We start from the raw sequence: 14,500 nt of genomic DNA, 5'->3' as shown, positions 1-14,500 counted from the left end.
AGTCTAACAGGATTAACAGGAAGCTTCCTGTGGAGAGCTTAAGGAGGATGCAAAGAATATTTGTGCCACTTTGGGACAACTTCTTTGTGGAATACATGCTTTTTAAGGTCATGGGTTCACAATTTCAGAGTCAACACTGTTTAATAATTCCCTTTGACTATTTGATTAATATGTGGCATCGTATTGACACAAATAACAGCAAATGCCCTAATTACTAGATCTTAAGTTGGGCAAGCTCCAGCATGGTACAAGCTTAACAAACATAGGAATTGTTTGTTCAAGTTGTTCTAACAACTCCTTGAAGCAACTTGTCCTAAAGTGCAGGCATGGGGGCAGGGAGATTGTAGGAGAATTTTTATCTCTTGGTAACGGATCTTGCTTTGCCTGGGCATTGATATCTAGAGACAGTGATAACAGTGTGCCCTATGGGCCAGTGACTAGCTTTTTGGCTTTGGGGTTGGGGGGAGGTGTAGCTGTTGTTCTTTGGTCCCTGCTTTCAGATTCCTGAGAGTAGGAAGACATGGTGGGAACAGTGTTCATGATAAGCATATTTAATAACTTATAATTGTTAACATCCATGCCTATCCATTCTCCTATAACTCTTTTCCACATTTTAGCTTTTCAGAATTAACCATATTACAGAATCATGGAAAAATAGGACTGATGAAGATCATCTAGTCAAACTCCCTGCCCAAGGCAGGATCATCCCTCTCTAAGTTGTCCCAGACAATGTTTGTCTAACCTGCACTGAAAAACTTCCAGTTACAGAGATTCCACAGCATCTCTAGGTAATATTTTCCAGTGCTTACCCTTCTTTATAATCAGGAAGTTCATTATAATATCTATCCTACAATTTAGCCTAAGATTATAATTTAAAAACATTACTCCCTGGCCAGCAGCCAGTATTTACAGGAAAAAGTCATCACCAGTGTTATCACATCCTCTCTCTTTTCTTCTCTAAACAACAGTTCTTTCAGTCATTCTTCATATACCATGTATTCTAGACTTCTACATATTTTTCCCCTTTCCTCTAGATTCACTACAGTTTGTCCCCATCTTTCTTAAAGCATGGACCTGAAAACTAGACATGGTACTGCAAGTAAGGCCTTACCCATGTGGAATAGGGCAGAGGAATCAGTTCTCATGATCTGCATACCAGATTCCTGTTAATGCATCCTACTATGCTATTAATTTCATTTGCAACAAATTATATATAGTTTACATTGTATGCATTCTGGGGCAGGGAACCTGTTAGTTTTATTTGTCTTCTAAGAATCATGCTCACCTACTGTAACCTAAATACAATGCAGCAATATAAGATTAAGATCACAGAAGATTTATCTCCCAGAAGTCTAATTCTGAATGAGTCAATAACCAATGTACATCACAGAGCAAAGGTATAATGCACCATCTTTGTGAAACCTTGCTGAATAAGCTAGCTGATAAATTCTGTTCTAGCTGCAATTTCTGCATATAGGGTGAATTTTGGTAACACAGGCATAGTTACATTTCCAAAGTCATTTTGTCCCCTAGGCTTTTTGCTTTTAATTAATTTTTCTAACAATGTTAGTAAAGCCTCAGATTTAAATGCTTGTGCTGCACTGATTAAAATGAAACTTCCTATTAAAATACCTATGCATTATAGTACCATGTTTCATTTGACACTTTTATATCTTTTAAAATAGTTGGATTTTCTAAATGAATTATAAAGAAGAAATCAAGTAATTCCTTTTCTTCATCAAGCAGTGTCTGTTTGACATCTGACAATTTATTAATTTTTAAAACACAGTCAGAAACAGTAGTAGGATATGATGGTGAATCAGTGACAGTCATGTTGGAGGTGTTAATGGAAATTAACAGAGGTGGTTGACAATTTTTGACTGAAATTTTCTGTAAAATGCAGTTTTGACACAAAAGTAAATGTGTACAAAAACTGTTTTGAAGTAAATTTGCTAATTTTGTAATAAAAATTGAAATTATAAAAGCAATTGTATTTATATATATTTTTTAATAATCAATGCTTTCCATAGGAAAAGGTCAAACAAAATTAGTTTTGCTTCAAGTTTTTAAAGGAAATAATCTATATCAGTTTTTCTTAAACCATGGTTGTGACCCAAAACTGGGACACAAGAATATACAAAAAGGTCGTGAACAAACAAAAAATGGATCAACAAACTTTAAAAATGGATTCTCCTTTAAAAGGAGAAAAACATGGGAAACCATAGCTTTTCCCCTGCAGACTGTCAGAGTTCCAGCCTTCAAAGGGCTGCTTGGGGACCTCCATGTCCCGCACACAACCCCATCCCTTGTCCCATGCACCCACCCCCTGCCCCACACACACACTGTGGGGCTGGGATCTAGGGGTGGGGCAGCAGCAGATCGGGAGTGAGGGGCACTGGGTTGGGACTGCCATCAATATTTACAAATGGGTCCTGGTACAGAAAAAGTTGAAAACTACTGATCTATATGGCCCGAGGTCAGCGACAGCGGAAAGAAGACAACCCAGAGAAAAAACAATGGCGAAGTACATGGACAGGGGACTGGTGGACCTCAAAGTTTGCATGACAGCCTGGACATGAGGCTAAGTAGTAGCAGAATGCTATAATGTTCACTAACTCCAATTATGTAACGGCAAGAAAGGAGAAAAAGGATTCTATTATTGCCACAAAATATATCTAGATAGCAAACTTGTGATGCCTGTTTTTTGGACTGACACGCTGGGTGTGATATTGGGAACTCCCAAGATAAACACATGATTTCAACAGCCTGGGCTGAAGAGTCCAATAGCAGTGCCACGGATTGTCACACAAGAGAAATTGTAACGTATACTCTCTCGCCAGTGGATTATAGTGGAATATTATTTTTTGTCTATTCAATACAACAGCCCTCAGCAGATGGCCATATTGGATCTACCTTGGCATTAGACACCTCAGAGGAAGATATAAGAAAATTTGCAGTGTATGTTCATGGCATACACAGCTCTTAGGGTAAGATTCTTCATAGTCTGAGTTAATGATTGGCTAACACTTCTGCTTCTTTTCCCTGAAAAATCTGGATGTTATCATTATCTATATAAGATCTAATCCTTTTTGGAATTCAGTTAATGATATCTTAAGCCAATTAATTCCATATGTAAATAAAGGTATATCTGCTTGCCTTCCAGTTGGAGTGAATGTCTCCTTGTACTCTGTAAAGATAAATAGAACCACACAATTTGATTTCACTTTTCTGTTCGCTGATTGTGTATTTCTTTCATGTCCTCTATTTTCTCCTCTCCAAATAGTTCCAGCCTTTACAGTCACTCGGTGTATATAGGAATATTTTCATGATTCTGATTTATTACTTTCTCTGAGCCTATTTATTTCTCGTCTGTACTTTGAGATGGAAAGGTGACAGAATTCTGGGTATTGATTCATAACTTCTTGTTTAAGGTTTGTAAACTTAGCATACTGGCATGGATTGGAAGGTTGTCAGGATATTGATAAGACTCAATGTTATATTTCCACTTCTCTCACATGCTGGGCAACTCTGCATTATTGACGTCTTGGAGTAATTGCAGGATAGTGGGACGCTGGCTGAAATTCAGTGAAGAAGACACTGAGGTGACTGATTTGTTTGGGAGAACCAGTCGGAAGAAATGGTGGGACAATGTCTACACCTTTATTGGAAATTGTGACCTGGGTAGCTTGCCCTAGTTAGCTTTATCTACAGATGGCTAAGAGTTAGCATGCATTTCTTATCAAACAGACATTTCTATGTCTTTGTTAGCTAGAGACTGGGCTACAGCAAAAAGGCTATATGTTCAGTATATACAGAAATTGTAATTGGTCCAGAATTAACCCAGAAGTAAGCAGGGTTCATAGTATCATAGTGCTTAGGGTCAGAAGGGACCTAAACAGATCATCAGGTCCAACCCCTTCCCTGGGCAGGAATGGGTGATGGGGTCATATCATCCCAGCCAAATATCTGTCCAGCCTCCTCTTGAAGACCCCCAAGGTAGGAGAGAGCACCACCTCACCTGGGACCCCATTCTAGAGCCTGGCAGCCCTAACTGTAAAGTAGTGGCACCTGATGTCCAGACTGAACCTTCTTTCTAACAATTTGTGGCCATTATTCCTAGTAACCCTAGGTGGTGCCCAGGGGAACAGAGCCTGCCCCAATTTGCGCTGGTCCGCCCCCGGTGAGTTTGTAAATGCCCACCACATCCCTTCTCAGCCTTCTCTTGTGGAGGCTGAATAGGTTCAGACCCTTTACCCTCTCTTCATAGGGCCTGCCTTGCTGCCTCTTGATCGTATGAGTGGGCCTCCTCTGGACCCCCTTAATGCTAGCCACATCTCTCTTGAAGTGCAGCACCCAGAACTGGACACAGTACTCCAACTGTGACCTAACCAATGCCACATAGAGGGGAAGGATAATTTCCCTGGACCTGCTTGTGAAGCATCTGTAGGTCCATGACAAGGTGTGGTTAGCCTTACCGACTGCTTCCTTGCATTGGCAGCTCATGTTCATCCTGGAGTCAACAATGACTCCAAGATCCCTTTCTACCACCATGTTGAAAGAAGGGTGTTCCCCAGCCTATAGGTGTGTTGCTGGTTCCTTCTCCCTATATGCAGCACCTTGCACTTGTCTGCATTGAATTCCATCCTATTCTCATCCGCCCACCTCTGTAACCTATCTAGATCTAGCTGGATTCTGTCCCTCCCCTCCAGCATGCCCATCTCACCCCACAACTTGGTGTCATCAGTGAATTTGGACAGTGTGCTTTCCACACTCTCATCCTGATCACTGGTAAAGATGTTGAACAATGCAGGCCCCAGAACTGAGCCGTGGGGGACTCCACTGACCACATCCCTCCAGGTGGAAAATGAGCCGTCCACCACCACTCTCTGGGTGCGACCATCTAACCAATTTGCTACCCATCTGACTGTGTAGGCATCAATGACACAGTCATCTAGTTTTTTAAGAGAATGTAGTGGGAAACCATGTCAAAGGCCTTCTTAAAGTCCAGAGAGACAACATCCACCCTGACACCCTTGTCCAGGGAGTTGTGACCTGATCATAAAAAGAAACCAAGTTAGTCAGGCAGGACCTGCCCTCAGTGAACCCATGTCGTTGGCCCCTGAGCATTACCTCCCCTGCTGGGCCCTTGCAGATGTGCTCCTTGATAATTTTCTCAAAGGTCTTCCCAAGGACAGAGGTAAGACTAACTGGCCAGGGTCCTCCTTTCTCCCCTTCTTGTAAATGGGGACCACATTGGCCCTTTTCCAATCCTCTGGTACCTGGGCAGTGCCTGACGAGTGCTCACAGAGCTGTGCCAGGGGCCCCACTATGACCCCCACCAACTCCCTCAGCACCCTCGGGTGAAGAGCATCTGGACCTACTGATTTAAACATGTCCAGCGCCTCTGAAAGTTCCCTAATTAGGTCATCTTTGACCTTAGGCATGGTGGTGCCTCCCCTGGGTTCGCCCACAATTCAGTGGGTTTTTTTCATATGCATAATAAACCTGGGATCTGTGATTTGCATTGACTGCCTATAACTTTCTAGAAAGGTTTCAAGATGTAGTTTTTGCATGATAAATCTGTATCTGGCTGGGGACCTACCTATTTGTTCTGCTCTCCACAGAGCATTCAAGTATGTCTGCCTGAGCACCTTGACCTATTGGCAAGACATTTTCTTATCTCTGCAATAGCCAGGAACTACCATCTGTTCAGTATATTTGTGCATTCTGACAGGCACTTTGGAGCTGTGATTTAACATGCTCCTTGCCATCAAAGTCCTAGAATAATGGTTCCAAGCTGCTGCCTGAGACATTTTGCTAGCTAGAGCTGGTCAAAAAATGGTCAGTATATTTCAGAGGAAGCTTCAATAATGTTATTTGCAGTTTTTGCCCCAAAACAAACACATGGATTCCTTCTCTCCTTAGTTCCCCCCACTTCTCAGTTCTTTTTTTCTCTCTTTTTAGGGACAACATTCTGAAAAGAAAAAAAAGAGAAAAAGGTGGGGATAAGAGAAGGATGAAACCTGAAGAACAGTTTTCAAAAGGCTGCTTTTTTGTTGAAATGAATTTTGAATTAAAATTTTCAACCAGTTCACCTGCTGGCTGTTTTGGGTTTTGGACCTGTGTATCTGAGCAGTGAGAAATGACATTTCCTGGCTACAGAAATTGGACCCAGGTGCATTTTCCTGGGTTTTTTTTTTAATAAGAGGGGACCTTCTGGCCATAGCATAATGGAGCATCCTATATGATGGCAGTGGGAGGATAACTTGTACTTCTGGTCATATCAAACTGAAAAACCTCCAGTTTGTCATCAATTCAGTTTTATTCCAACAAATATAGTATTGTGCTGCTTAAAACACACTAACTATCAATTTAAGGACAAAAATCTATTAGTGGGAGGCAAATGCATATCACAATGCACATCAGCTCCTGCTGAACTAGGAAACTTAGATTTGTGCAACTTAAATGTGCCTTGCTATCCTTAAGAGTCAGCCTTATGACTTCCTGCTACAGCTGTGGTCGGTAGCAGTACCTGGTTACTATAAAAGAAAAATATGGCACCATGTTCTATATTACAGCCTAGAGCCCTTGGGGTTGACTTCTCTTGGATTGTAAAAGATATTTTGGGATCTGTAAGATTGGTGCCTGCTGAGATATACAAAAGCGCCTAATGCTTTCAATAGGTTGTAGTTGTCCAAGTAGTTGGTACTTCTAAAAATCCCACTTGCAGCCTATTTGCATCTTTAGGAGCTTAACCACTTTTGATATCTGCCATATATCCATTGTGGCAATATTTGGCAACATTTTTGGACTTTGGGTGGAATGACCCAGCTCAGGTCACAGGTAGATGGATGAGAAGGTGAGTATTAGGATCCAGCTGTCACAGCTGCTGCTACTACCCAGTGCAGCAGCACAGAGAAAGCTCCCACTGTACCACTTCTCACCGCGATGGCATAGGGAAGGCACCTGCTGCCCAAGCTCCATGTCCATGGGTCAGATGAAATGGCTCTGTGGGACATAGGTTGTTGATCCCTGCATTATAACTTATGGTTAGCTTTCAGGGCATACTGCAAGGGTAGAGAGTTGAGGGACAGTTAAAGCTGGACAGCAATGGCGTGAGTAGGGGTCTACCCAACTCGAGGAAACAGCCGGCCAATTTTATAGGGAGATGGCAGGGCCAGCCACCATTTTCACGTGGTGATTATGGCAGGGCCCCTCCCATACCTCTGAGGGCCCCTAGTGGCCCTGCTCCTGACTGCTGATTGGTTGTGAGGGCTGTCCATTATGAGGCTCCACCCCTCACTGGTGGACAGTGTGGGGGGAGGTGCATGACATGTAGCCCTCTTAGCCAATCAGTGGCAAGGGCAAGGTTGGTTATCTTGGGCTCCCCTTTGTGGCAGCAGCCTTTCTTCACCCTTGTCCCCTAATGGACTGCATGGTCAGGCTGCAGCACTGTGAGGACTTCTGGCTCCCTATGGGGAGCCAATATTTTATTTTCAGTAAGTTTGTTTTTTTCTTTTCATGTATTTTGCACAGACATTGTCTGATTTCACAGGTGATGATGGATATCATGATTTCAGTAGGTCCTGAGGCATGAGGCTCTAACCGTATTCTGAAGTGAGTTGAATAAATGTTGTTGCTTTATGTTGAGAGGTAGCTGAGAGGAAGTCAGGAAGGCCAAAGCACAGTTGGACTTGCAGGTAGCAAGGGATGTGAAGGGTAACAAGCAGGGTTTCTACAAGTATGTCAGTAGCAAGAGGAGGATCAAGGAAGTATGGGTCCCTCACTGAATGGGGGAGGCAATCTTGTGACAGAGGATGCAGAAAAGGCTGAAGTGTTCAATGCCTTTTTTGCTTGAGTCCTCACAGGCAAGGTCAGCTCCCAGACTATTTCACCTGGCAGCACAGTTTGGAGAGGAGGTAAGCAGCCCTCAGTAGTGAAAGAACAGGTTAGGGATTACTTAGCCCTCAGTGGTGAAAGAACAGATTAGGGACTACTTAGAAAAGCTGGACATATACAAGGGGGCGGGGCGGATGAGATGCACCCAAAGGTGCTCAGGGTGCTGGCCAATGTGATTGCCATTGGCCATCATCTTTGAAAACTCATGGTAACCAGGAGAGGTCCCAGATGGTTGGAAAAGGCCAAACATAGTGCCCACATTTAAGAAAGGGAAAGAGGAGGATCTGGGGAACTACAGACAGGTCACTTTCACCTCAGTCCCTGGAAAAGTCATGAAGCAGATCCTCAAGGAATACATTTCTAAGCACTTGGAGGAGAAGAAAGTAATTAGGAACAGTCAGCATGGATTCACCAGGGGTAAGTCATGCCTGAGCAGCCTGATTGCCTTTTATGATGAGATAACTGTCTCTGTGGATGCAGAGACCAGTGGATGTGGTGTACCTTGATTTTAGCAAGGCTTTTGATATGGCCTCCCACAACATTCTCACAGGGAAGCTAAGGAAGTATGGGCTGGATGAATGGACTGTAAGAAGGATAGAAAACTGGCTGGAGCATTGGGTTCTGAGAGTAGTAATAAATGACTCAATGTCTACTTGGCACTGGGTATTAAGTGGAGTGCCCCAGGGTTTTGTTCAATGTCTTCATCAACGACCTGGAAGATGGCATAGAGAGTATCAGCAACTGGTTTGCAGATGGCACGAAGCTGCAGGGAATAGTAGGTAGGCTGAAGTGTAGAGATAGGATTCAGGACCTAGACAAGTTGGAGGATTGGGCCAAAAGAAATCTCATGAGGTTCAACAAGGACAAGTACAAAGTCCTGCACTTAAGAGGAAAGAATCACATGCACCAGTACAGGCTGGGGGGCTGACTGGCTGTGCAGGAGTTCTGCAGAAAAGGACCTTGGGGTTACAGTGGACAATAAGCTGAATATGAGCCAACAGTGTGCCCTTGTTGCAAAGAAGGCTAATGCATATTGGGTTGCACTGATAGGTGTGTTGCCAGCAGGTCAAGGGAAGTGATTATTCCCCTCTATTCAGCACTGGTGAAATCACATCTGGAGTACTATGTTCAATTTTGGGCCCCCCACTCCAGAAAGGATGTGGACCAATTGGAGAGAGTCCAGTGGAGGGTGACAAAAATGGTTCAGGGGTTAGGGGATATGACTTATGAAGAAAGACTGAGGGAACTGAGCTTATTTAGTCTGGTGAAGAGGAGACTGAGAGCGGACTTAATAGCAGCCGCCAACTACCTGAAGTGGGGATCGGAAAAGTATGGAGCTAAATTGTTCTCGGTGGTGGCAGATGACAGAACAAGGAGCAATGGTCTCAAGTTGCTGCAAGTCAAGTTTAGGCTAAATATTAGGAAGAATTTTCTCAGTTGGAGGGTAGTAAAACACTGGAACAGGTTACCCAGAGAGGTGGTGGAAGCTCCATCCTTGAAGGGTTTTAAGACCAAGCTAGACAAAGCTTTGGCTGGGATGATCCAGTTGGGGATGGTCCTGCTTTGAGCAAGTGGTTGGACTAGATGACCTCCTGAGGTCCCTTCCTACCCTAACTTTCTATGATTCTATTATTCTATGCTGGATCTGTGTTCTTAGACTTTTAAAAGTTTTTTGGGGGGCATCAAAAAGGTAGAATGGCACTCTTATTGCAGAACAGAAAACAGTCTGTTTTTAGGAGGGTTTTTTTGTAGAATTGTTTCAAGTTTACTTTTTGTCCCATTCTAAAGGCAATCTGGCATCATTTACTTTTATAACTGCTGTTTCACACTGAGCAGAAATTTTCACTGATCTGTCCACTATGACACCCAGGTCTTTTTCCTTGAAATGCTTGCATGGTAATATCAGTTATTTAAAGTCAGATTGAGGGAGCATTTGGTATCATGAAGCCATAAAGATGGTGAAGAAAATGCTTCCAATTTAAGACTCTGGTTTTATGAGATTTTTCAGGAGGAAAACAGCCTTTACACTGAAGTTACAAATGCTTGTTCTTAGTTCAAAAAGAAAAGCTTTCTTAAAGTTTGACAGGATTTTATTTGACCACATTTTGCTATCTGTACCTGAGAATAAAAGCTGCTATCACCAGACATACATAAAATTTGAGATAAACTTGGATATAAGCTTTCTACCAAATACCTCCCATCAGGCTTTCATGTCTGTGCTCCATTCCATCAGAGCTAATGGGACACCATATGGGTGCAAATATATTCCCACGGGGATATGATTGCAGGATTAGGAGCTAAAACCTCCTTAAGGATAATGAAATTGCAGTCCCATCTATCCTATGTGAGTATGGGCTTCTGTTCCTGTGTAGCATACACTGACTTAACGGCTCTGCATGCAGAGCTACAAATGGGGCATAAGGGTTTGTATGCATAAAGCCCATGGAAGAAGAGGGCAGCGGTTTGCTCAGTGCCATTTTTGCAATTCAAGGGAATGTCAGTTTTGCAATGACAGGTATTCCAGCATTTTGAAAATAGCTGCTACTCATGCACAATGTGTTATTTACCTTACCTATTTTCATTCTATTCACTATGAAGTGTGAAGCTCAAGGTATAAGTGTGTTACTTTATTTCTGTAATTGTACTCTCAAATAAGTGTGTGATCTTATATGAGACTAAGAACACTCAGACAAAGAGACTTTCTGTTCATTCAAACATGCAATGCAGGTTCTAGTTTTTTGTTTAATTTTTTTTAATGAAAGGAAATTGAATGCAAAACTTTGGCAGTGCAGCATTAAGGGACAGAATTTAATTGAACAAAAGTCAGCAAATGCGAAATTATGGCTCCCCCAACAACTGTTACAAGGGCACAGAGCACATATATATGATGGCATTCGAGTTAACGCTCTATGCTGTCTGCAATACACACTCTAAATATGTTTAAAGGGACTGAGTGATGATTACTATGAGAGCCATAACTTTACATTTTTTGACTTTGTGCAATTAAAATCTCAACCTGGATGATGTATTAGCATAGGTTTTGCATTTAATTTACTATTTTACTTGAAATGTATCTGTGTTGATTACCTTTTAACATTTCTTACTTTTTATTCCTTTGTTTTTGTTAGAAAAATCAGTTTGTTTTGTAAGTAAAAAAAAATCAGGATAACATTCACATCAACTCTCTTCCTCTCTCCTACTTGAAAAAAAATCCTCCTACTCTCAGTACTGCTTTTTATAACTCCAAAGACAGAAATGCCAGAGACTTCATGAAGTGCACTGGGCTATTGCTAATCTGTTGTACACGGATGGCTGTACAATAGATTTAGGTAGTTTTTATGCATTTTTATTTCAATTTGAAATGTAATTTTAATAGGTTGTGATTAAATGTATTTGGATCTATCTAAAATGCATTTACTGGGGCATCTAAGTTTATATACAGCTATGAATGCAGAGACTGACCTTGAAAGGCAACATGCCTCTTTCAAGACCATTCAAGCCCTCGCCTCTTGCAGAACCTTCAGTGGGAATCAAATGTGCCAACTACGTATAAATTTAGGAGGAGTCAGGCAAATTACAAGAAACCATAAAGTCAGGTGCCTCCTTGGCTTCTGCCTGAATAGAAACGTTGCTGCAGTTTGCTTTAATCTTTGTGGGAGAGCAGGAATCAAAGGCAGGGGGTGACTGTACCTCTGCAATCCCTAGTTCCACCCCTGTCCTTATCACTGGACTGGCCCACATGGCTGATGCCAGTGGTGACAGTACACAAATTCATAGACAACCAGTAAAAATCATGTTAAAATGCCTGTTCATAAAATCTGTAAACAAAAAACCCAAACCATCCTTAAAAACAGTAAGAAACCATAGCTTGATTGAAACTCTGTGGTCAGGAAGAAGCTGAATGTAAACTGATGGGTAGACAGAGTACAGCAGTGTTCGTACTCCATCTGATGTATGAGCAGGAGTGCTGCACCCAGCAGGGAGCCTTCTCTCAGGGTTTTGTAGACACTATCCCTCTCCCCCCACCCCCAGCCATATGCTGGTGCTGCTGCTGAGTCCCATCAGCTGCCTACGATACTGCTGGATCTCAGGTAGGCTTTTGGGGGGTTCCAGACTGGGACAGGGGGAGTTGAGCTAGCAGGGATAAGGCTGATGGGAGGGCTGGGGGTTGTGAATATGGGACACCTATGGTGGAGGCAGCATTGTGTAAAACCATTGCTGAAGTCAAACAGGGCTCCTAACCTAAGACATGTTTTTACTGAAAACCTTTTACTGACAACCAAACATTTTCCTTTTTTTTCTGTATTCAGTATTAAACCTCTAATTTAAACCCAGTCCCTCTAGCTGGGGTCTGGCAGCCTGGTGGGGTCTGGCAGCAGTTTACATTTACATTATGTAAAACATACATAAGTAAAAACATATATTAATAAAACAATCTGGTTGTCAGTAAAAATATTTCCTTGGGTTGGGAACCCTGGTGGGAGCTGAGCACGTTCTGCATAAACAAGGAGGTGATCAGTGGAAATCTCAAAAGGGTCCCAAAGCATGCATACATTAACTATAGCTAACAGTCTGGACCACATTCATGCAAATAGTTTCAGCTGAGAGAAGTCCCAGTGTCTCTAAAAGGTGAAACCTACAAGCACTTATAGTATATCTTCATTGTGGAATCAACTTAGATTCTTACAGGATGTTGTTCCTAAACACCTTCTTGACCACATACTAAAAGCGTTATTTTAAAGGTGCCTTCAGGCTGTGACTGGGGTTATAGGCAAGAGGTTGCCATTAATGGCAATCTCTCAATTTGAGGTTGATCTCTACCACGGTTTTTTGATGGGCCTCTAGTCCAATCCTTGAGCCACAGACCATCCTTAGAATTTGTAGGTCTTTCCGCAGGGGAGAGTAGGCTGCAGGCTGAGATTCCTCTCCTTTTCCTTCCTCCACTATCTCTTCTCTGATTCAAGAGCAAAATACTTTACCTAGAATTTGGCTGCTGCTTGGTTGAGGTTAGCTGCCAGTTCCTCCCAACTCTTGATGGTGGCATCCATTTACTTAAGTTATGCCTTCAGTGAGTCCTTGTAGCATTTCTTCTATCTACCTTGAGATCTTAGGCTGGGAGTAGTGAGCTGGGAGTAGAGCACTTGTTTCGGAAGCTGAGTCAGCATCAGCACACAATGTCTGGTTCAGGGAGGTTGGTGCTTGAGGATCACTGACTCAGTGCTGGTAACATTGGCTTCAGCAGGGATGCTGGCGTTTATGTGGTGATCTTCCCATTTGATATGGAGGATTTTATGGAAGCATCATTAGTGATACTTCTCTAGGCTCTTGAGAAGACAATGGTAGGTTACAAATGTTTCACATCTGTAGAGGAGCGTGGGGATCACGACTGTATTGCAGACTTGTATCTTGGTATCTTTTCAGAGATTGTGATGAATAAACACCTCTTTTTGCAGAGAGAATGCAACCTAAATCACTCATGTGCAAATAACTCTCCAGTGCCTTCTATTTTTCTCAAGTGTTCAGAAGGACAGTTGCATTCTCTCACAATTCACTGGGAAAAAATGAAAGAACTTCTCAGTTTATTTCAGCAAAAGGAAACATGGTATATTCTCCCAGAAGTTCTAGTAACAACATGAAGGAGTGCAGCAAGAGTGAGGACCCATTAACTAGGGTATGGTTTTGCAGTGTGGCCAATTTATGGGCTCATATGTGGATAAAAGTTCCTAGGTCACTTTGATTCACTTTGTTTGCTGTAATCTTAACTAGTAGGGTTTTTTCTGTTTTTCACCTTTTTTCTATTTCCTTATTTTATAACCATGTCCTACATTCCTCTTTTTCTGATTGACCCTTAACAAGGGTTAATACTTTTCTATCTCTATTTCATCACATTTCCTTTAACATAAGAACCCTGTCACCAAGGTTGAATCAGCCTTTGTCTCAGCTTATTCCCCTGAGCCCAGCAGAGAGAGCTTTCCCCTCCTTTTCCACCCATCCTCATGAGGTTTAATAGCCCTGTGAAGTTATCAAAGTCTAGAGAGAAAATCTCTCCATTCCTGCCTTGTTTAGGAGTTTGGACTAGATAACATACTGAGATCCCTTTCAGCCCTAAGATTTTCTGCAATTCCATTTGACTTAAGGTATCATAGATAATTATAGAGAAGTATGGCTAGAAGGGACCTTGAGAGGTCACCTAGTCCAAGTCCCTGCCTGAGGCAGGATCATTCTTATCCAAACCACCCTATACAAATCCATTTTCTACCCATTACCAAAACTACAGACAATAATGCAAAACATAAGTCCCTAATCTGCCACAGGTAAAGCAGAGGGCCCATGGCAGCCAATATCCTGCTGCTGGCAAAGGGTTGTTTAAATATGCTCAAGACATCCCAGGAAGAGGGCTATGCCCCCTGCTACAGGGGATGGCAGAGACTCATAGTGCATACCAATCTGACCATGGGGTAAAAGTCCTGTCTGATATGGTGATCGATCAGACCCTGAGTAGAGGGACAGGACTCTTTAGCCAAGAACCTCTGGGTTTAAGTCGTAGCAGGAACATTAGAGCACCCCAGTCAAAATTCCCAGCTTTGGCAGCAACATCCAA

Source organism: Gavialis gangeticus, unplaced genomic scaffold (genome assembly GCF_001723915.1).
Source record: "Gavialis gangeticus isolate Ggan-Ray unplaced genomic scaffold, GavGan_comp1, whole genome shotgun sequence".
Lineage (NCBI taxonomy): Eukaryota > Metazoa > Chordata > Crocodylia > Gavialidae > Gavialis > Gavialis gangeticus.
The sequence above is the reverse complement of the archived record's forward strand: the minus strand, read 5'-3'. Positions refer to the sequence as shown.